The sequence below is a fragment of the Xenopus tropicalis genome, chromosome 4 (genome assembly GCF_000004195.4).
Source record: "Xenopus tropicalis strain Nigerian chromosome 4, UCB_Xtro_10.0, whole genome shotgun sequence".
Taxonomy (NCBI): domain Eukaryota; kingdom Metazoa; phylum Chordata; class Amphibia; order Anura; family Pipidae; genus Xenopus; species Xenopus tropicalis.
This window is the reverse complement of record NC_030680.2, coordinates 52,908,435-52,931,114: the sequence shown is the minus strand read 5'-3', so window position 1 is coordinate 52,931,114 and position 22,680 is coordinate 52,908,435. Positions and strand designations below refer to the sequence as shown.

General features: G+C 40.7%; 1 protein-coding gene and 1 pseudogene across 1 annotated transcript in view; one reads left to right on the top strand and one right to left on the bottom strand.

Moving 5' to 3' along the window:
• Nucleotides 1-22,680, top strand: part of cdyl2 (chromodomain Y like 2) — a 69,766-nt gene that overhangs the window by 7,018 nt on the left and 40,068 nt on the right. The window lies entirely within an intron of this gene.
• LOC116410547 lies at nucleotides 19,210-20,064 on the bottom strand (annotated as a pseudogene).

Sequence of the window (22,680 nt, the reverse complement as noted above, 5' to 3'; positions counted from 1 at the left end):
GGGGTTGCTACCAGGCAAAGGTTTCCCTTTGAATGAGTCTGAATGAAGAGCGTCCACATGCCTGGCACTGTTACACAGGGAACATCTGACGGCGTTCTTACAGTCTCTGGCTAAATGATCGGAGGATGTGCAACACTTGAAACAGATATTATGCTCCTTGAGGTATGACATGCGTTCTTCGATAGGCTTGCCCCTGAATGCACGACATATGGAGAGAGAATGTGGTGCATCATGAATGGGACACTGTTGATTACGATTGCTTGCCTTGGTATCTTGTAGTTTAGTATCTGTAGCCAAGACATTGGATGCAATTGCAGTCTTTCTCACAGCAATAGGATGTCTTAAGTCCTTGAATTTACTGTTGGTGGCAATACCCTTTGAAGTAGTTGAAGGAAGGATGGTTGTATCTGGATACAAGAAGCTTGGGTCATTCACGGATCTTGCGATCTTCCTCACAAACTCTGCAAAGTAAGAAAAGGGTGGGTAAGAGACAAGGTGTTCATATTTATACTTTGATCCTACGCTAGTCCACTTCCCCTGGAGATAATTAGGCAGCTTTGCTACAATAGGATTTACACCCTGAGCAGTGTCTAAATAGCTAAAACCTGGCAAACTAGGATCTGACTTAGCAATTTCAAGTTCAAGAAGAAGGTCACCTAAGTCTCTAAGCTTATGATTGTCCTTAACAGAGATCTTAGGAAAGTCTTTTAGTCTCTGGAATAAGGCAGATTCAATGACTTCTGGGCTCCCATAGTCTTGTTCCAAACGTTCCCAGACAGCATCGAGGCCTGCTTCGAAGTTATGAATGTAGACAGATTTAAGTCTCTTTACTTGTTCTGAAGATTGACTCCCCAACCACTTTATTAGCAAGTCAAGTTCTGCTTGGGGTTCAATATCCAAGTTCTTGGTTACTGTCTTAAATGTAGATCTCCAACTCCTATAGTTCTCTGGGTGGTCATCAAATCTAGACAGTCCGGTAGCAATCAACTCTCGCCGAATCATATACTTGCTGAACTCTGCAATGTCGGTGCTTTCGGTTTTTACACCCACAGGAAGTACTGATGGTGCACCATCTTGGATCAAGGTTGGTATCCGATACTGGCCAATAGGTGGAGAGAAAGGTATAGCAGATGGGTTCAATCCAGGCAAGGGTCTGGTGTCTAAAGGTCTTTGTGCATTTGAAGTTGAAGAGAGCTGTATTGCAGGAGGCGCCCTTGTAATCTCTACTCACAAGGGGTTGTGATGGCACATGAGTTGGATAGGTTGGTACACTTGTTTTTGTGGCATGCGGTAGTAGTGGAGTGTCTGTGTTTGGAGGTGCATGCTGACTTGCTAGAGGATTATGAGATGGATCTACTACCGTAGGCGGTACTATATAATTATGGTTCTGGGTCAAGAGAAATTGTAGTGTCCTTTCAACAGGGTCTTGACAGGCAACCAAGCTAGGACAAGACGCTCCTTCTTCTTCCAATAGGGCTTGTTCCAAGACAAATAATTCCGCTAAGGCTACTTCCTTTTCTCTTTTCTTCTGAAGGATTTCTAGATGGGCCTCTGTTTCTGCTTGTATTCTAGCTTGAATGCGTTTTGCTTCTACCTGTGCTCCAGCTTCCTTAAGCTTAGCTTCTGCTTGTGCTTCAGCTTCCTTAAGCTTAGCTTCTGCCTGTGCTTCGGCTTCCTTAAGCTTAGCTTCTGCCTTGAAAGCTGCTTCTCTTTCAGAACAGGTGGCTTGAACCTGGGCTACTGCAGCCTTTTGGCGAGCTTTGAGTATTTGGTCGCTCAGTGATGACCTTACAGAGCAGGACCGCAATGACTTAGAAGAGGATTTATGATGTGAGCGGGCAGATCTAGATGATTTTCCTGAGTGTCTGGAAGAAGCAGATATACAGGATGTAGTTTCATGAAGCTCTGCTAATCTACCCTCTATCTGTACCTTTGCTTCAAGATATGTGCTATGTCTCTGCTGCTCAGTAGAAGTAAAGTCTTTTAATTCTAGTGAAGCTTCCTCTATGTTGGAACGTGACAAAAGGGAAGAGTACCTTTCAGAAAGTCTTTTATAATTCTCAAATGCCTTCTTAACCCTCGAGAGGGCGGTGTTCAGTTGCTCAGTGTTGTTGCTAGTTTCATTAGCGGCTGTTATACAACTTAAAGTTTTCTCCCATAATGCAATGAGATTATCAGCTGTCTCTTCCTTATTTGCTTCATAAGCCTCCCTTGCTTTCAAGGATGGATGAGGGGCCCTAACTGGATGTCCAGAATGAAGCAAGGTGTCTGTTTTATCATGAGCAAATGCAGGCTCAGTGGAATCTCTGTCAGACATGACAAGTGCTGCAATTCAGTGTCTTGGAAATCTGGCAAAGCTGAGCTCTGTAGGTATTGATACTTTGTTTGTAAGCAGGCTGGGCCTTAGAGCTGGGGCTGCAAGCTAGCTCAAACTGGATTGTTGGCAAAGAAAAACACAGTTCAAAATCACCTTGTGTAAGGTAAGAATATAGTTCTTATACTAAATGCAGATATTGAATTCACAGTCCAAACAGCTTGACAATAATGAATCCTTGTGACTTTATATAGCAATCATAGACAGTCTTGCACAGTTCAGAATGTGCTTATGGCTGACCAACAGCACAGACCAGCAGTAGGTTATACTGTGGGGAATATTCAGCAGGTAGCTGGCTCCTAGTGCAGTGCAATGCTTCTGGTAAGTGTAGCAGTTACACACAGGCAGTGATAGGCCTCAGTGCACAGTATGAAGATGGATTCCTGTCTTAGGGTGTTTATTCTTCACACAGGCAAATGATTACTCACGGTTGTGAAGCTGCAGAGTATAGCCGTGCAATGGATTCTTCTAGAAATTTACTGTTCTGTCTCAGCATCAGTTGTACCTGCCACAAGCCCTGTGTAGACCCAGTCTGTGAGGATGAGTGCAGCAGGTTGAATGATCACCTTAACAGATAGCTTACTCAATGAATAAAGACTCCAGATGTGTTTTCCAATGCTTCTTTATGCTTCAAGGTAGCAAGGGTATAACATAGAGACTTTTCCATAGGTAAATTTCTAATGAAGATACACAGCTTACATACACTGCAGTCTCTTCATAACACACTCAACAAAAAAGGCAGTTACAACAACAAAATGGAGGGCGGGAGCAACTATCTAGCAAGAAACAGCAGGGGTGAATGGATGATACCAAATAACATTATAACAATAACATATAATAACAACTGCTAGGCAGTAAAAGCTGCGTGGCAGCACATCGAGTATAAGCCAATCCGAATATAAGCCGAGGTACCTAATTTTACCTAAGAAAACTGGAAAAACTTATTGACTCGAATATAAGCCTAGGGTGGGAAATGCAGCTGCTACTGCTAAGTTTCAATAATCAAAATTAATACCAATAAAATTACATTAATTGAGGCATCAGTGGGGTATATGTTTTTAAATATTTATATCAAAAAACAGTAAACTAGCTCTGTAATTGGAGAAGAGGGTCAACAAAAACAATATGGTATCAACAATTATTCCTTAAGAGTACTACCCCCTTAGCTCAATCAGCAACCAAGATAAAGCACAAAGAGTTCAAAACGATATACAGTTTATATAGAATATAAAGTGCAATGTCTAGTGCAGAATGGGACAGGTGATTTTGGTAAATGAAGTAACTGGAGGTGAAAAAGTTGCAGCCAGAGTCTATAGCAGGATGCCTGGGGGTAGAGCATAGAGAGAAAGTGACAATTTAGGCATAAAGATTAAAAAAAAAAATGTGGGACAGCAAACCAACTCGAGTATAAGCCGAGGGTGACTTTTTCAGCACATTTTGGGTGCTGAAAAACTAGGCTTATGATCGAGTATATACAGTAAGCTTTATCAGAAAGGTCTATGTAAATACAGCCATAAGCACTCACAGAAACGCTGCACTGACTTCTCTGTGAAAAGATTTCTTGTGTCTGTAATTCATGTGCCACAGTCATGCCTGCTCTCTGCTCTTTCCTGCTCCCCCCTCCTTCAAGAATGCTAGGAACTCACTCCCCGCTCTTAGGAATGTGGATCTGAGCCAATCAGCAGGAATCTGACTCATACGGGGAGATTTATGAAGACATGAACGCTCGGAGCGTATTTTCGACGTTTTTTTCGTACGCTTGCGCGACTTTTCGGAAAGGTTCTGCCGCTGTTTACAATCGCTCAGTACAAAAATTTAGTGACTTACGGATCGCCAATATGATATTATCGTGACTAATACGATTTTTTCGTAAGCATTTTCGGGATATTTGCGATCTTCAGAAATTATCGTATCCAATCAGAATTTTTCCCATTCGGCATTCGAACTCGTATTTTAATGAATCGGCCCCTTAGCCTTACTAACTGAGCATGTTCACTTGGTCTGGGTGTCTGTGCAGGAGCGAGGCATTATGGGAACTTTCTTTACACAGCTCAGCGTTTTTTCTTCCTGTTTAGCTTCTGATCTTCTGAACAGGTGAAATATGGGGAGACTTAAGGGCACTATTGAGACAACTGAAGGTATGCCTGCAGCTTGAGATTAACTCTTTACTAGCCTTTCCTTCTCCTTTTAACTAGCTCAATTCAACATCCTAAATAAGCATAGCATCATGGAACATACTTTTGTCATGTGACATTTCATCCATAAAAGAAAATTACACAGTCTTGTAATTATTATGTTTCTATATTATGTTTCTACCGTATTTAAAACATCTAAAATGTTAATATACTGTAATATTACTCTGTAACCCTATTACTCTGTAACACAACAGAAGTGAGTAGAAGTAACAGTAAATTGCTGTTGACGCAACACACTAGTTAAAACCTGGAACTACTACCCATTCCAGCTGGTGGTAATTCACATGTAACACTACATGCATACATACACTTGCACATAGTTCATTATAGCAGGCTGTACAGGCACATTGGTGCTAGCTGCAAGTTGGTAGGGCCATGTATGGGAACAAGTACCTCTGTGAATGGCATCAATGCACACACCTATTTTAGTATTTCTCACTCAAGCTAGTGTTGTCTGTTTTTTGTTGCTGATTGCCTAGAGTCAGTTTGGCTTTAATTGTTAAAGTTGTATTTGTAGCACTTTATATAGATAGTAACATGCCCTGTTGTAAGACACAATAAAATCCAGTTCCCTTACCATTTGCAAACATGAGGTTGTGAGCCAATTAATTAAAAAAAAGAAACAGGATGTTATCCATAAAAACAGATAAAGCAAAACATGTTCCAGTGTTGCTGTGAGTGAATTCCACCCAAGAGAGATGGCCAGCCCCATGAATTTAGAGAAGGACAAATGTGACTTTGGAGAATTGTTTAAGGGATTGGTTGACTCATTCAGAAGCTCCTTTTGATTGAGATTGATAAACTGCATAGAGACAATGCTGTATTTATACATATATATATGTATATATATATGTGTGTGAAGAACAGAGTGCTGCACACACAGGGACTTAAAAAAGACCAAAAAATCTTTATTAATTATTGGATTAATAAAGATTTTTTGTTCTTTTTTAAGTCCCTGTGTGTGCGGCACTCAGTTCTTCATTTACATAAACTTCTGGGCAGCACCTGGGGCAGTTGACTGTTTGTAGGGAGTGCTCATTTTGTTTCTTTTATATATACAGTGGCTTGCAAAAGTATTCGGCCCCCTTGAACTTTTCCACATTTTGTCACATTACAGCCACAAACATGAATCAATTTTATTGGAATTCCACGTGAAAGACCAATGCAAAGTGGTGTACACGTGAGAAGTGGAACGAAAATCATACATGATTCCAAACATTTTTTACAAATAAATAACTGCAAAGTGGGGTGTGCGTAATTATTCAGCCCCCTTTGGTCTGAGTGCAGTCAGTTGCCCATAGACATTGCCTGATGAGTGCTAATGACTAAATAGAGTGCACCTGTGTGTAATCTAATGTCAGTATAAATACAGCTGCTCTGTGACGGCCTCAGAGGTTGTCTAAGAGAATATTGGGAGCAACAACACCATGAAGTCCAAAGAACACACCAGACAGGTCAGGGATAAAGTTATTGAGAAATTTAAAGCAGGCTTAGGCTACAAAAAGATTTCCAAAGCCTTGAACATCCCACGGAGCACTGTTCAAGCGATCATTCAGAAATGGAAGGAGTATGGCACAAGTGTAAACCTACCAAAACAAGGCCGTCCACCTAAACTCACAGGCCGAACAAGGAGAGCGCTGATCAGAAATGCAGCCAAGAGGCCCATGGTGACTCTGGACGAGCTGCAGAGATCTACAGCTCAGGTGGGGGAATCTGTCCATAGGACAACTATTAGTCTTTCACTGCACAAAGTTGGCCTTTATGGAAGAGTGGCAAGAAGAAAGCCATTGTTAACGAAAACCATAAGAAGTCCCGTTTGCAGTTTGCCACAAGCCATGTGGGGGACACAGCAAACATGTGGAAGAAGGTGCTCTGGTCAGATGAGACCAAAATAGAACTTTTTTGCCAAAATGCAAAACGCTATGTGTGGCGGAAAACTAACACTGCACATCACTCTGAACACACCATCCCCACTGTCAAATATGGTGGTGGCAGCATCATGCTCTGGGGGTGCTTCTCTTCAGCAGGGACAGGGAAGCTGGTCAGAGTTGATGGGAAGATGGATGGAGCCAAATACAGGGCAATTTGGAAGAAGACCTCTTGGAGTCTGCAAAAGACTTGAGACTGGGGCGGAGGTTCACCTTCCAGCAGGACAACAACCCTAAACATAAAGCCAGGGCAACAATGGAATGCTTTAAATCAAAACATATCCAGATCTAAATCCAATCGAGAATCTGTGGCAAAATCTGAAAACTGCTGTTCACAAACGCTATCTATCTAATCTGACTGAGCTGGAGCTGTTTTGCAAAGAAGAATGGGCAAGGATTTCAGTCTCTAGATGTGCAAAGCTGGTAGAGACATACCCTAAAAGACTGGCAGCTGTAATTGCAGCAAAAGGTGGTTCTACAAAGTATTGACTCAGGGGGCTGAATAATTATGCACACCCCACTTTGCAGTTATTTATTTTTAAAAAAATGTTTGGAATCATGTATGATTTTCGTTCCACTTCTCACGTGTACACCACTTTAATTGGTCTTTCACGTGGAATTCCAATAAAATTGATTCATGTCTGTGGCTGTAATGTGACAAAATGTGGAAAAGTTCAAGGGGGCCGAATACTTTTGCAAGCCACTGTATATGAATAGTAAAAAAATGAAGCAAGAAGGGATGGGAAACTTATTATCACGGGGAGGGGTAAGTTAGTTGATCAGAACGGGGAAAAAGCAGAAATTTTGCTTCCCTTTTAATATGCCCAGTTCTAGTAATTTAGCTACTGACGCATGGGTCACTCGGGAGGAAATTCAAAAGAGACTTGAACATGTAAATTTAAACAAAGGTCCAGGACTGGATGGGATTCATCCCAGGGTATTAAATGAGCTTAGCGCTGTGATTGCCAAGCCTCTTCACTTAATTTTTCAGGATTCGTTGAGGTCTGGCATGGTGCTGAGAGACTGGCGAATTGCTAATGTGGTGCCGTTATTTAAAAATGGATCCCTTTCTCAGCCTGACAACTGTAGGCCTGTTAGTCTGACATCAGTAATAGGAAAGCTTTTGGAAGGGGTAATAAGGGATAGGGTAACATAGTAACATAGTAAGTTGGGTTGAAAAAAGACAAACGTCCATCAAGTTCAACCATAATGCCTATACCTAACCTGCCTAACTACAAGTTGATCCAGAGGAAGGCAAAAAACCCCATCTGAAACCTCTCTAATTTGCCTCAGAGGGGAAAAAATTCCTTCCTGACTCCAAGATGGCAATCGGACCAGTCCCTGGATCAACTTGTACTAAGAGCTATCTCCCATAACCGTGTATTCCCTCACTTGCTAAGAATCCATCCAGCCCCTTCTTAAAGCTATATAATGTATCAGCCAGTACGACTGATTCGGGGAGGGAATTCCACAACTTCACAGCTCTCACTGTAAAAAATCCTTTCCGAATATTTAAATGGAACCTCCCTTCTTCTAAACGAAGTGGGTGCCCTCGTGTCCGTTGGAAGGACCTACTGGTAAATAAAACATTAGAGAGGTTATTATATGATCCCCTTATATATTTATACATAGTTATCATGTCACCTCTTAAGCGCCTCTTCTCCAGTGTAAACAGACCCAACTTGGCCAGTCTTTCTTCATAACTAAGACTTTCCATACCCTTTACCAGCTTAGTTGCCCTTCTCTGGACCCTCTCTAACTCAATAATGTCCCGTTTGAGCACTGGAGACCAAAACTGAACAGCATATTCTAGATGGGGCCTTACCAGTGCTCTGTAAAGGGGAAGAATAACCCCCTCCTCCCGTGAATCTATACCCCTTTTAATACAGCTCAAAACCTTGTTTGCCCTTGCAGCTGCTGCCTGGCATTGCTTGCTACAGCCAAGTTTATTATCTACAAGGACTCCAAGGTCCTTCTCCATTATGGATTTGCCTAGTGCAGTCCCATTAAGGGTATACGGGGCTTGCATATTTTTACATCCCAGGTGCATGACCTTACATTTATCCACATTAAATCTCATCTGCCACTTAGCTGCCCAGATTGCCAGTTGGTCAAGATCCTGCTGCAGGGATGTCACATCCTGGATAGAATTGACTGGTCTGCAGAGTTTTGTGTCATCTGCAAACACTGATACATTACTCATAATACCCTCCCCTAAGTCATTTATGAACAAATTAAACAAAAGTGGACCCAGTACAGAACCCTGAGGGACCCCACTGAGAACCTTACTCCAAGTAGAGAATGTGCCATTAACAACCACCCTCTGTACCCGATCCTGTAGCCAGTTTTCTATCCATGTGCAAACGACTTCACTAAGACCAATAGACCTTAGCTTAGAAAGCAGTCGTTTGTGGGGAACGGTATCAAATGCTTTGGCAAAATCCAAATAGATTATATCTACTGCATCCCCACTGTCCAGCTTCTTACTTACCTCATCATAAAAAGCAATTAAATTGGTCTGACATGACCTGTCCTTCATAAAGCCATGCTGATTACTGCTCATAATGCCATTCTCCACTACATAATTTTGAATGTGATCCCTTAACAAGCCTTCAAATAACTTGCCCACCACGGATGTCAAACTTACAGGCCTATAATTGCCAGGCTGAGATCTTACTCCCTTTTTAAATATGGGAGTGACATTCGCCTTCTTCCAATCCCTAGGTACCATACCAGATGAGAGCGAGTCTGAGAATATCAGAAACAAGGGCCACTGCAATTCTGCCCCTAGCTCTCTCAGTACCCGAGGGTGTATTCCATCTGGCCCCGGTGCCTTGTTTACATTTATCGTGTGTAACCCTTTAAGCACCATATCCTGTGCCAACCACTGTATAGTTGGAGCTGAGGCAACAGTGAAGCTATTGGGTGGGACTTGGCCCACTGGCTCCTCTACTGTATACACAGAAGAAAAGAACTGGTTAAGCACATCTGCCTTTTCTGTATCCGCTGTAACCATATTGTTATTATAACTCAATGGGGCCACACCCTCAACCTGCATCTTTTTACTATTAATATACTTAAAAAACTTTTTGGGGTTAGTCTTGGCCTCGGCCGCGATGCGCTCCTCATTTTCTATCTTTGCCTTCCGGATTGCTGTTTTACAACACTTGTTATAGTGTTTATATTCACTAAACGCAGCTACTGTCCCCTCTGACTTATATTTCTTAAAAGCTTTCCTTTTTTTCCCTATACTTTTCCCTGTACTTGATTACATTGCAGTTCACAATACTATAAGTTTGTGCCAGCATGGTTTTATGTGTAACATCTTGCCAGACTAATTTAGTTGCCTTTTATGAGGAGGTGAGCAAGAACCTCGATGCTGGAATGGCAGTTGATGTCATCTACTTGGACTTTGCTAAAGCGTTTGATACTGTACCTCACAGAAGGTTAATGATCAAATTGAGGAATATTGGCCTAGAACATAATATTTGTAATTGGATAGAGAACTGGCTGAAGGATAGATTACAAAGAGTGGTGGTAAATGTAACATTTTCTAATTGGACCAGTGCTGTTAGTGGAGTACCGCAGGGGTCAGTTCTTGGTCCTTTGCTTTTTAACCGGTTTATTAATGACCTGGATGTGGGCATACAAAGTACTGTTTCTATTTTTGCTGACAACACTAAATTGTGCAAATCTATAAGTTCCATGCAGGATGCTGCCGCTTTGCAGAGCGATTTGACAAAATTGGAAAACTGGGCAGCAAACTGGAAAATGAGGTTCAATGTGGACAAGTGCAAAGTTATGCACTTTGGTAGAAATAATATAAACGCAAACTATCTACTGAATAGTAGTTTGTTGGCAGTATCCTTAATGGAGAAGGATCTAGGGGTTTTTGTAGATAACAAGTTGTCTAATTCCAGGCAGTGTCATTCTGTGGCTACTAAAGCAAATAAAGTGCTGTCTTGTATAAAAAAGGGCATTGACTCAAGGGATGAAAACATAATTTTGCCTCTTTATAGGTCCCTGGTAAGGCCTCGCCTTGAGTATGCAGTGCAGTTTTGGGCACCAGTCCTTAAGAAGGATATTAATGAGCTGGAGAGAGTGCAGAGACATGCAACTAAACTGGTAAAGGGGATGGAAGATTTAAAGGGCAATGAAAGGTTAATATAAATTAAAAGTAAGTCTAAAGGCATTCTTTTTAAGTACTTACTGCATATCTAAATTCCCAGATCCCTGCTTGCTTCTCTGAGATATGGTGCTGGCAGCCTATAACAGTGTGAAGACTACAGTGACATCACTGAAATCTCTCTCCCCTTCCTGTAGGTGCCAGCGGCAGCCTTCCTATTCTCTGAGCATGTGTGTAACTTGATCCTGTCTCCTGCTCTGAGCTACACATGCCCACCAGCCAATCAGAAGCAGATCTGGCAGAGGGGAGGGGGGGGAGGGAATGAAACACATGTGCAGTATGAAGCAAGGAGGGAAAGGAAGGAAGAATACCTTTTTAGAGATGGCTGCCTGTTCTAGAAAATGTGAAGTAAGTGTGACTGAGTAAATATTTGATTAGGTGAGCCAAAAGTATGGGAGAATAGGGAAAATGGGAAGAATAGGAGGACTATTGGGCAGTATGCTTTTTAAATTTTGACTTGCATTCTCCTTTAAGCTATGAGGATAGACTGTCGAGGTTGGGGTTGTTTTCTCTGGAAAAGAGAGCGCTTGCGAGGGGACATGATTACTCTGTACAAGTACATTAGAGGGGATTATAGGCAGATAGGGGGTGTTCTTTTTTCCCATAAAGACGATCAATGCACCAGAGGCCACCCCTTTAGATTAGAGGAATAGAGCTTCCATTTGAAGCAGCGTAGGTGGTTTTTCACGGTGACGGCAGTGAGGTTTTGGAATGCCCTTCCTAGTGATGTGGTAATGCCAGATTCTGTTAATGCCTTTAAGAGGGGCCTGGATGAGTTCTTGAACAAGCATAGTATCCAAGGCTATTGTGATACTAATATCTACAGTTAGTATTAGTGGTTGTATATATAGTTTATGTATGTGAGTGTATAGATTGGTAAGTATAGGTTGTGTGTGCTGGGTTTACTTGGAAGGGTATTTTTTTCAACCCTATGTAACTATATATATATATATATATATACAGTCCAAAAGAATTTCAGCACACCAAACCTGCAAATGCAAATTACCTGGGTGCTACCTCCATGTATCCAATTATCCACAAATCCAGTATAAGGTGCACACCAGGATTTTAAATATAAAACATGACCTTTATTACATCATACTGATAAAACAGGCCAACGTTTCGGTCTCCACCTAAGACCTTTATCAAGACCATAACTATAATTAAAATCAGTGAATAAATAAGTAAAACCTGTGACACTCACCCAACCGCACACCCCCTCCCCAGTCACATGACAGAAATAAACAACCCTGTAAAAGGAATAGATAATAATTAGGGTTATTAAATATACAAAGGGAAGTGTGCAGTGCGAGAAATACAGTAAATTAAAAACCAATTCAAACCTAACTACTGACAAGGAAATTACATAACACAGAATTAGTATGTGTAACGCAGAACATCAAAAGGCCAACCGGCTACCACGGGAGGAAGTATACAGGGATATCACTACTACCCTAATGAAACTCATAGCCTATGTATCCCCTTAAACAGGACTACACCTCACCTCTGATCCAAAAAGCACAAAAGCGAGCAATGTTCATTCAACCCTGCCGGTGCTAGGGTACCCAGCTTCTTAATCCAATCCCTTTGGAGAAGTATCCTGGCCCGGTCTCCACCCCTTATAAGGGGCGGGATATGATCAATACCAATGTAATGAAACATGGGTAACCTATGCCCTTTATTTAGAAAATGCTTGGCCACCGGCTTGTTTGTTGTGCCATCTCTAAAAGCTGTACTGATAGCGGAACGATGCCCATCCATCCGCAGCCTTAGGGTTTGGTCCGTCTTGCCCACGTACGACAACCCACAGGGACATGTGATTAAATAAACTACATGAGTAGTTGTACAGGTAATGTGATGTCTAATCCTGTACCGTTTCCCTGTATGGGGGTGCAAGAATGAATCCCCAGATGTCATGTATCGGCACGAAGTGCAATTCGGGCATCGATAGCATCCCTGTTTAGCCCCTGTGAGCCAAGTGCCACGTTGTTGTGAGTAGCATTTTACCGGATCACTTTTCACCAGGAGATCCCTGAGGTTAGTACCCCTTTTGTAGCAAATCATTGGTGGTTCAGGGACAATCCTTCTCAAATCGCTATCAGCGCCAATTATATTCCATTGTTCCCTGACTTACCCAGGGGTTTAGTGCATTGATTATACTTGGTACTAAAGACCAACCGAGCCCCACCAGTCCTAATGCTCTTGGGCCCCGTACACCTATCATGTGCAATTTTAAGAGCCTGTTGTAAAATTCTCTCAGGGTAACCCCTGTCCCTAAATCGCGCCCATATTTCCCCCAACTGTTTTTCTGCTAACTCCTGTACCGAGTTATTCCTTAACACCCTGCAGAATTGGGAAATGGGTAATGATTTCTTCATTGGTTCAGGGTGACTGCTTTGATAGTGGAGTAAGACATTCTTATCGGTGGGTTTCCGGAACAGAGTAAAATCCAGTCGCCCACCGTTCCTAAAGAGCTCCACATCCAGAAAATGAATTTTAGTTAAACTGACATCATAAGTGATTTTAACCGGACTATCAAGCCCATTCAGCTCTTCCACCATCGCACGGAATTCTAATTCAGTGCCGCGCCATATAATGATCATATCGTCGATATAACGACGAAAAAATAAAAATTTATGGCCAAACCTCGGTAGCATAAACTGCTGCTCATACTGATGCATGTAAAGGTTGGCGTAGGCAGGTGCCATCGCCGCCCCCATGGCCGTTCCAGCTATCTGCAAATAATAATTCCGCTCAAATCGAAAATAATTCAGGGATAAGGCCAAATTCAATAGTTCCAAAACAAAAGGTACAGGTGGGCCCGCATATATTTCTGAGCCCAATAAAGACCGCCTAACAGCATCAACACCAGAGGCATGGGGTATAACTGTATATAAACTTACCACATCCATGCTCGCAAGTAAGCATGGACCATCTTCAGGCAAAACCACCTGTTTAATGCATTCGAGAAGGTGTGGTGTATCCTTTAAATACGTGGGGATATTATGAACTACTGGCTGTAAAATTGTGTCAATATAGATACCAATAGGATGTAGTAAGGAATCCCGCCTGGAGACTATCGGGCGCCCTGGTGGTTTTGTCGGGCTGTTGTGCACCTTGGGGAGTGTGTACAATACTGGGCATTTAGGGTGGTTATGCTTCAAAAACTCACACAACTGGGCATCCACTATACCACATTTAAAGGCCCTATCCACTACCCCATATACCTGTGTCTTAAACTTAGTTACAGGGTCACATGATAATTTTCTATACACCAAAGGGTCACTAAGCTGGCGCAAGATCTCCTCACGATAGTCAGAGTAATTCAAGACCACTATGCCACCGCCTTTATCGGCAGGGCGGATCACAATGCTCGTGTCGTCCCCCAGGACGGGGAGGGGGTGTGCGGTTGGGTGAGTGTCACAGGTTTTACTTATTTATTCGCTGATTTTAATTATAGTTATGGTCTTGATAAAGGTCTTAGGTGGAGACCGAAACGTTGGCCTGTTTTATCAGTATGATGTAATAAAAGTCATGTTTTATATTTAAAATCCTGGTGTGCACCTTATACTTCTGGATTTGTATATATATATATATATATATATATATATATATATATATATATATATATGTGTGTGTGTGTATATATATATATATATATATATATATATATATATATATATATGTCAAAAGAAATACCAGCAACACAGAGTTTATTGCAAAAAAGTCAAAATTTTAAACACTGTGTTGCTGGTCTTTCTTTTGATATTTGAACTATGTGCCCTGAACTCGAGACAAGGATTGAGTGCCACCCTTGGTTTTATAAAGTCTAAAGGTTCAAGTGCACCAAACAAAAAACAAACTAATCACTAAACCTGGGTTCTATCCAAGCCAATAGTACACAAAATCAAAATACGGATGCACGCCAGGTATTTTTACTAACAAAAAACATAACTTTTAATCAGCAAGTTACGTTTCTTGTTAGTAAACAGGGGGCCTGTGGGGCCTTTGCCTAGGGTTGCAGCCAGCTTTATGGGGGAGGCCCTCAAGGCTGCCACCACAAGTCACTACCAAGGAAATCTGGCAGCGTAGTGGAGGGTGAGGGTCCAGCATGCATTTCATAGTTACATAGGGTTGAAAAAAGACCAGTGTCCATCAAGTTCAACCCATCCAAGTAAACCCAGCACACACAACCCACACCTACCAATCTATACACTCACATACATAAACTATACATACAACCACTAATACTAACTGTAGATATTAGTATCACAATAGCCTTGGATATTCTGATTGTTCAAGAACTCATCCAGGCCCCTCTTAAAGGCATTAACAGAATCTGCCATTACCACATCTCTAGGAAGGGCATTCCACAACCTCACTGCCCTCACCGTGAAAAACCACCTATGCTGCTTCAAATGGAAGCTCCGTTCCTCTAATCTAAAGGGGGGGGCCTCTGGTGCGTTGATTGTTTTTATGGGAAAAAAGAACATCCCCCATCTGCCTATAATCCCCTCTAATGTACTTGTACAGAGTAATCATGTCCCCTCGCAAGCGCCTCTTTTCCAGAGAAAACAACCCCAACCTTGACAGTCTCACCTCATAGTTTAAATCTTCCATCCCCTTAACCAGTTTAGTTGCACGTCTCTCCAGCTCATTAATATCCTTCTTTAAGGACTGGAGCCCAAAACTGCACTGCATACTCAAGGTGTGGCCTTACCAGGGACCTATAAAGAGGCAAAATTATGTTTTCATCCCTTGAGTCAATGCCCTTTTTTATGCAAGACAGCACTTTATTTGCTTTAGTAGCCACAGAATGACACTGCCTGGAATTAGACAACTTGTTATCTACAAAAACCCCTAGATCCTTCTCCATTAAGGAAACCCCCAACACACTACCATTCAGTAGATAGTTCGCGTTTATATTATTTCTACCAAAATGCATAACTTTGCACTTATCAACATTGAACATCATTTTCCAGTTTGCTCCCCAGTTTCCCAATTTTGTCAAATCGCTCTGCAAAGCGGCAGCATCCTGCATGGAACTTGCACAATTTAGTGTCATCAGCAAAAATAGAAACAGTACTGTCTATGCCCAACATGTCTCTCTAAGATTTCAGTCTTTTAGAATAGAAAAACCAAGTTTAGTCAGGGTACAGTAAATCTTGTGACTGTGCAATTGGAATTGGGGAGTAATACTCCAAGGTCTTTCACCTTTACACTATACTTTTACATTTTCTCACAATAATCTGAATCAATACATTTAGATAAATCTGTAATTTTAAATAAAGAAGGTACTTATACCATGGTAAAATCAGTTGGTTATTAGTAGGTGTTTTCTACCAGCCTTTTGTGACTCAGAAAGTATATACCCACACTTGTGAGAACCCTTATATTTGTTCCGTAGACATTTAATGAAAAAATGTTATTATGAAATATTGAACACACAAGGTAATTACATCAGGGCACACAGCACTTTAGAATTAAGTAGTTACTGTGATAATAGCAATTTAAGGTGTTAAATATATTCTGTCATCGTCACCACCAGTTCATTAATGAATTTATTTTATTAATTAGTTCAATTTACGTATTATTTAATCATTACACTAAATATGTATAGTGATTTATTGGTCTGAATGGAAAACCACTACTAAAAATTGAGCCATTAGGCCTAGAGACAACTGTTGCATAAAATTCCCTGCATAAATATAAGACCACAAGACGGATTACAATTACATTTGTAGCGTTTTCCATACTCCATGACTAGCTTCTTTGAAGCATTGAGACTGTTATAAGGATGCCCTTTTCCCCAAAATTGCTTCCCTTGTACAATTCAATGATGTCAATAAAAATAGTGTTACCATTTAGGTTTTTTTCTGGGAGTCCCAGGTGCAGTTTTGCGGTGTGGGCAGCTATATTGGGGCATGTGTCCTGGCTGTGGACCACTGCTACCTTTTAAGAAATTCCATCAGGTAAAAATATTCTTGTCAAAGGGTTGGCCACCTTTTTTGAGGTCCAGGATGATAGATGATAATGAAGAATAAACTTGAAGAAGTCTGCCAACCTTGCTTGTATTTTTAGAGTTTGGATGTATTCTAGACTGTTGTTATGTGCATATACTTTTAGGGGCACATTTACTAATCCACAAATCCGAATGGGAAAATTCTGATTGGAAACGAACATTTTCCGACTTTTTCGTATTTTTAGCATTTTTTTTCGTCGCTGTTACGACTTTTTCGTAAATTGTCGTGACTTTTTCATAGCCGTTACGACTTGCACGAATTGCCGCGACTTTTCCGTAGCCGTTACGATTTGCTCGTATATTGTCGCGACTTTTTCGTATTGAGCGCTCGTAAACGGCGGGCAAACCTTTCAGACTTTGCATGATTTTGGAAGCCTCCCATAGGACTCAATGGCACTCTGCAGCTCCAACCTGGCCTAAGGAAAGTCACGATACTGAAGCTTGAAGGAATCCGGCACGTAACTTAAGGGGAACTCCAATTTCTAAACCTGTAATCCGTTTCTTCAAAAAGTAGGAGGAACTACATGAAAAGGCTGCATATATTTTTAATTGATGTATTTTGCAAAGTTGCTAGGAATAGTTTACTTTTCAAATTCGCTGTGAATCCATGTCTGGTGAAAAATTTCGCTCATCACTAATTTACATTGCTTATTCTATGGTGAAGGTTGGGTAAAAGCAAAAACAAAACAATAATCACTTGCCAAAAATAAAATGTGCCATATTTTTTTAGAAAAAGTGTATATTTTGCAATATTTATTGAATTTATTAGTAAAATTATATATTTGGAAGGGGGTTGCCTTTCTCTAGTTCAAAACAGGTATCATCTATCAGACTTGAAGATCTATTGTATCTTTTAAAACCTTACTAACTGATTTTGCAAGGTTCTAGGGACTGGACTGGTGAGTGAGCTCAAAAACACAAAAAAATGTATCAAACTAATTCAAATATAATGTACTGTTGTTTGTTGTTAACATAAACCTATAATTTCACAGTAGATTTAGGTAGGCATTGGAACCCACGGTTATATATATATATATATATATATGTTTTTGATAATGTTGCTACTAGCCTGATAACTTTAGGAATCGTGTTAAAAATGCAGGCAGGCTTCATTACGAGAAACCTGGTTATCTGACATCAATTTAAAGGAATCCATTTCTATTTTTGCATTTGCCAGAGGGGGCCTGTCCAGTCCTTTCATTTTTAAAAATGTATCTTGAAATTCAATTGTTTAAATAGTATTCTTGAAGTGCTATACAAACTATTTTTTAAGTTTTTATCTTTAGTAAGGTAGGTCATTGGCTATAATACTACAACTTTTAATATTTTCAGTAAACTTCTCAAATGCTACAGGGATTTTTTTTTAATTTGCTACTAGTATTTGTGTTTGCTGACTCTCACAAGCCTGAAACCAAATAAAGTCAATAGGCATGTATGTGTTCTTCTTTAGTAGAAGCTTCAGTTTAAAGAGAATGTAGACTTTTATTATGTAAAAGTGAATGCTAGGGCTGTGGTACATAAATCCTTCGACTCTGAGTCCTACTCAAACTCCTCAGTTTATGTTTATGGTACCAAGGACTCCAATTCTGAATCCAGGTACCCAAAATTACTTCCGACTCCACAACCCTGGCAGAAGTAATCACTTATCCAGCCTCTGGGCAGTTTGACGGGGATTGTTTTGCCCCAAAACGTTGCACTTCCGTAATAAAGTATCTAAAGGGCTAGTCCCAGTTGTAGCTCTTGAGTGCCGTTGCTTTCTTCTATTTCACTACATACTTAAAACATCATTGACTGGCCTCATGCTTAATTTTGCTAGCCACCTTAACTTAACTCTGCCAGAACACAAAGCAAATTGGCTTTCTGCCTTGAATAACTTTGATTTAATTATACTCAGTCCTTGTCTGAGGATCAGGATCAAGAGAAACCAGTAAACCCTTCTTGGGTTTCCTTTAAAACTATATAGAACAAAATACATCAAGTTGAACGCTTTATTTTTTTAAAACTTTATTGAGAAAGATTTTTTGAATGTTGATAGATATTCCAAAAATGGCCAGGTTATATTGGATGAGAAACGCTGTTGTGGTTGTTCTGATCTAATTAATAGCCTGTTGCAGCAATGTACTGTGGGAATCATAAACATTTACTTTTTCTATATTCTTCACAAAATGTTTCAGCAGTCCTTTCCTGTATGGTAAGTCATTCAACCAGTGACATAACTTAAGGGGCCTGGTCCCCCACAAAAACGAGTTTTTGCCCCACCCCCTTGAAATCATAGGTCACCATAATATTGCTTGCATCACAAGATCGCCCATGTCCCCCCAGGCCCCCAAAGTCATGAGGTCTTTGTGGCGTAACTGTAGTTACGCAACTGATCTCTCTCATAATGAGTTGGAAATTAACATCCATTGCCCTTGCTGGTATAAACAGGGAGTACCACAATAATAAATGAACAATGGCCCCCTCTATAGTTATGCAAAAATTAGACTGGCACAACAGGTGTGATGCTAGCGGGGCAACTCCCTGGGTTGTGCACCGGGTATAAGGACTGGAGGAGGTAAGGGTGTGCTGGTGAAAAATTTGTATGGTAATTCCCCTCTATAGTTATGCCACGGCGCTCTCTCATAACCAGTTGGAAATGAACATCCGTCACCCTTGCTGGTATAAACAGGGAGTATCCAATATTTCTTCTCTTCACCAAACACCTCTTTTACATTCTTGCTCAATCCAAGAGAAAATCCAGAATTCTTTGGAACATTGCGGAAGCAAGGAGGCTTGAAGTTTTCTTTGGTGGTTCTGTTTTTTCCAATAAGCCAGCAATGATAGATGAATTTTGGCAGTGCGAAAATAAGAAAAACTGCATTCCCTCCAACCATGTAAAGGATTGAATTCTTTGCATGAGTGTATGGGAGCTCTTTAGTCCAAAACGGAAGCCCCGTATTGGTAGTTTTGTAGTACTTGTAGTTTGAAAAACCTACACAGTTGTTCACCAAAAAGCAGTGATGGTCCTGCTTTAGCACACACTTGTTACAGGCTGAACAATGGTGACACCTATCTGGCATTATCAGGTTGCATTTGTGACAGTACCTGATGTTTCCTTTCTTTGACACAGTGGAAATAGGCAGGTCTTTAGCAATGTACTGTAGAACGCCCTGAAGAAAGTCTTGCTTCTTCTGATTTACAAATTGGTCCTGATCATTGTCTGATAAGTTGAACTCTTTAGATTGGGTAGCAGGACGTTTAAAGATGGTCATTCCATATGACCATGCCAACATGATGAAAAAGATATGATAAAATACCAAGTAGGTCACTTTTTCAGCAAGTGTTTTCACTGTAAAAACACAAAATTCCACCACATAGGCATAATAAGGAGCTAACTGTAAGAGATATGATATTCAGTACCATGAAACAACCTAGGATTATTGAACAGTAGTAATACAGGTGATGTAAAGTCATGGTTTTGCTTTTTTCAGAAGCATTAATGTTGATTCTTCTAAAAGAATTTGATTTTTTAGGTTTTAGCAAAGCTTTTATCTGTATAGCTAGATACAGATAAAGAGCAGAATCTTTTGTGATGGATTCAGCATTCGGGCAAATTCAAAATGAATCTCTACTTTTTAGTCAATGTACCTATGCTTTTAGGCTTAAAGGTTTTTAACCCACATTTACAGCCTAAAGGTGGCCATACACAGGGCGATTTCAGTTGCCAATATCCAGGCTCGGATTCCTGGCAAGGCCACAAAGGCCTGGGCCTAGGGCGTCACAAATATAGGGGCAGCATGCCACCCGAGCCGCATTGGAACTTTGCTCATATACGGAGCAATGGGGAACAGACGCACAGAAACTTCAGTGCATCCTCTCCCCGCTGCTCTGTATGTGAGTAAAATGGGTGTGCATGCGAATACGGGGGAAGTGAGGAGGTAGTGGGCGGGAAAGGGGTGACCTTGGGGTGCCATGTTATCGAATCCGGCCCTGCCGATATTAGTCCTTTAGACCAATTTGCCAGCTTATCTGCCCACAAATGGACCTCCCTAAAATTGTCCAGATCTCGATTGGGCAGGTTTTTCCCTTGGACCAGGGATCACATCGACTCTGATGTACACCCAGATCGGATGGCACCTGTGCTTGCCGTTTTAATTTGATCGCTTGGTCCTAGGGCAAATTTATAAAGATAAACATTGCTGAAATTTTAAAGCAGATCTCTGGCTTCTGAACCAACATTTTTTATAGTGTTCCACACAACAAAGAAAGCACTGTAATCTGTCCCTTTAAAAAGTGTGAAATAATACCATTTTTTTCATTCTGAAATCCAGCTGCAATACAGTTCTTCTCTTTCTGCTTAAAAGTTAATTTTTAAAAAAGCTTAAGTTGTGTTTGGGTGGAGTTTCCCTTTATCATTTCTTTCAGAGATTTGCTTTTATGTGTGCATCAGTGAATCTTTTATTCAGAACCTGCTTCTGACTATCTTGGATAAAACTGTGTCAATCTGTTCCAAATAGCCACTGACCCCTTTATTAAGGCACACGGTATAAGCATATTTGTAGCAGTATTTTATTTAAAAAAAAAAATTTTTTAATGCAAAAGAGCTCATTTACAATCACTAGGTGCAAAAATCCCCATACACAAAGCAGGTAAGTCTACTTGTGCTCATTTGTACTAGTATAATGCTTGTGTCTGCTATGTTGTGGTGCATAAAGCAAGGTGCTGCACGCAGTACACAAAGGAACCCCCTTGTTCTGCCTATAGTTTGGTATTTATTAAGCTAAACAAGGCAAAGATATGTAACATTTCTTGTTATTACCCAACTTGGACTAGAACATGCATTACATGGGACTCCTTCAGGTGAGCCCTTTCTGTTGAGGAAGGTTTACACACATGCACAGAACAGATCTCTTGTTAACTTGTGTTAACAATAAGCATTAACTGTAGACAATTTCAACCACTTATTGATGTTCGTGGTGCTTTACTTCATAAATCTCCTATTACTGAACCTAACCGCTTGAGTCCCTTGTACTGGGGTACTAAACCTCCTGGTCTTTTTGTTGGATCCCCTGGCTGCTCTATTAACTACCCAGATCTTTCCACACTAATGCTGGGTCCAACTCCACCTCATGCTCTCCATCCCAACTACCCCCTCCAGCAAATGAGATCTAAAGAGAACCAGGCACATGGTAATTTCCTTTTAAAAACTAGGAAACCTGACATTTCTGGGCAACTACATAACTGCCAGGGAATACTTTAACCTGGAAATAGAAAGAGCTCCCCCACCCATCTGTGAAACCCAGGTTAAAGGAACAGTAACACCAAAAAATAAAAGTGTATAAAAATAATTACGATATTATGTACTGTTGCCCTGTGCTGGTACAGCTGGTGTGTTTGCCTCAGAAAGACTACTATAGTTTATATAAACAAAGCTGCTGTGTAGCCACGGGGGCAGCCATTCAAAGGAGAAAAGGCACAGGCACATAGCAGATAACAGATAAAGCCCCATTATATTCTACAGAGCTTATCTGTTATCTGCTATGTAACCTGTGCCTTTTTGCCTTTTTTCCAGGTTGAATGGCTGCCCCCATGGCTACACAGCAGCTTATTTATATTAGCTATAGTACTGTTACTCTAGCAAATACACAACTTTACCTGTGCAGGGTAACAGTACATTATATTTTAAATACTTTAATACACTTTCATTTTTGGCGTTACTGTTCCTTTAACAAAGCTGTATAAGGGTAGTTATATTACCAACGTACAAGTAAACCTCCAGTATAATATTTATATCCTAGAGGCAGGTATAAGAAATGGAGGGAGTTTGTATATTGAGCTCATTCAGTTTGGTTATTTACACTGCTATTATCATTTTTCTTTCCTTGTGTTTACTGCATTCTCTAACTGACTATGAAGCACCACAAGATGAACATATGTGTTTACATTTGCACAAAAAACCAGAAGATTACACTCAGGACTATTATTTACTGCTCTAA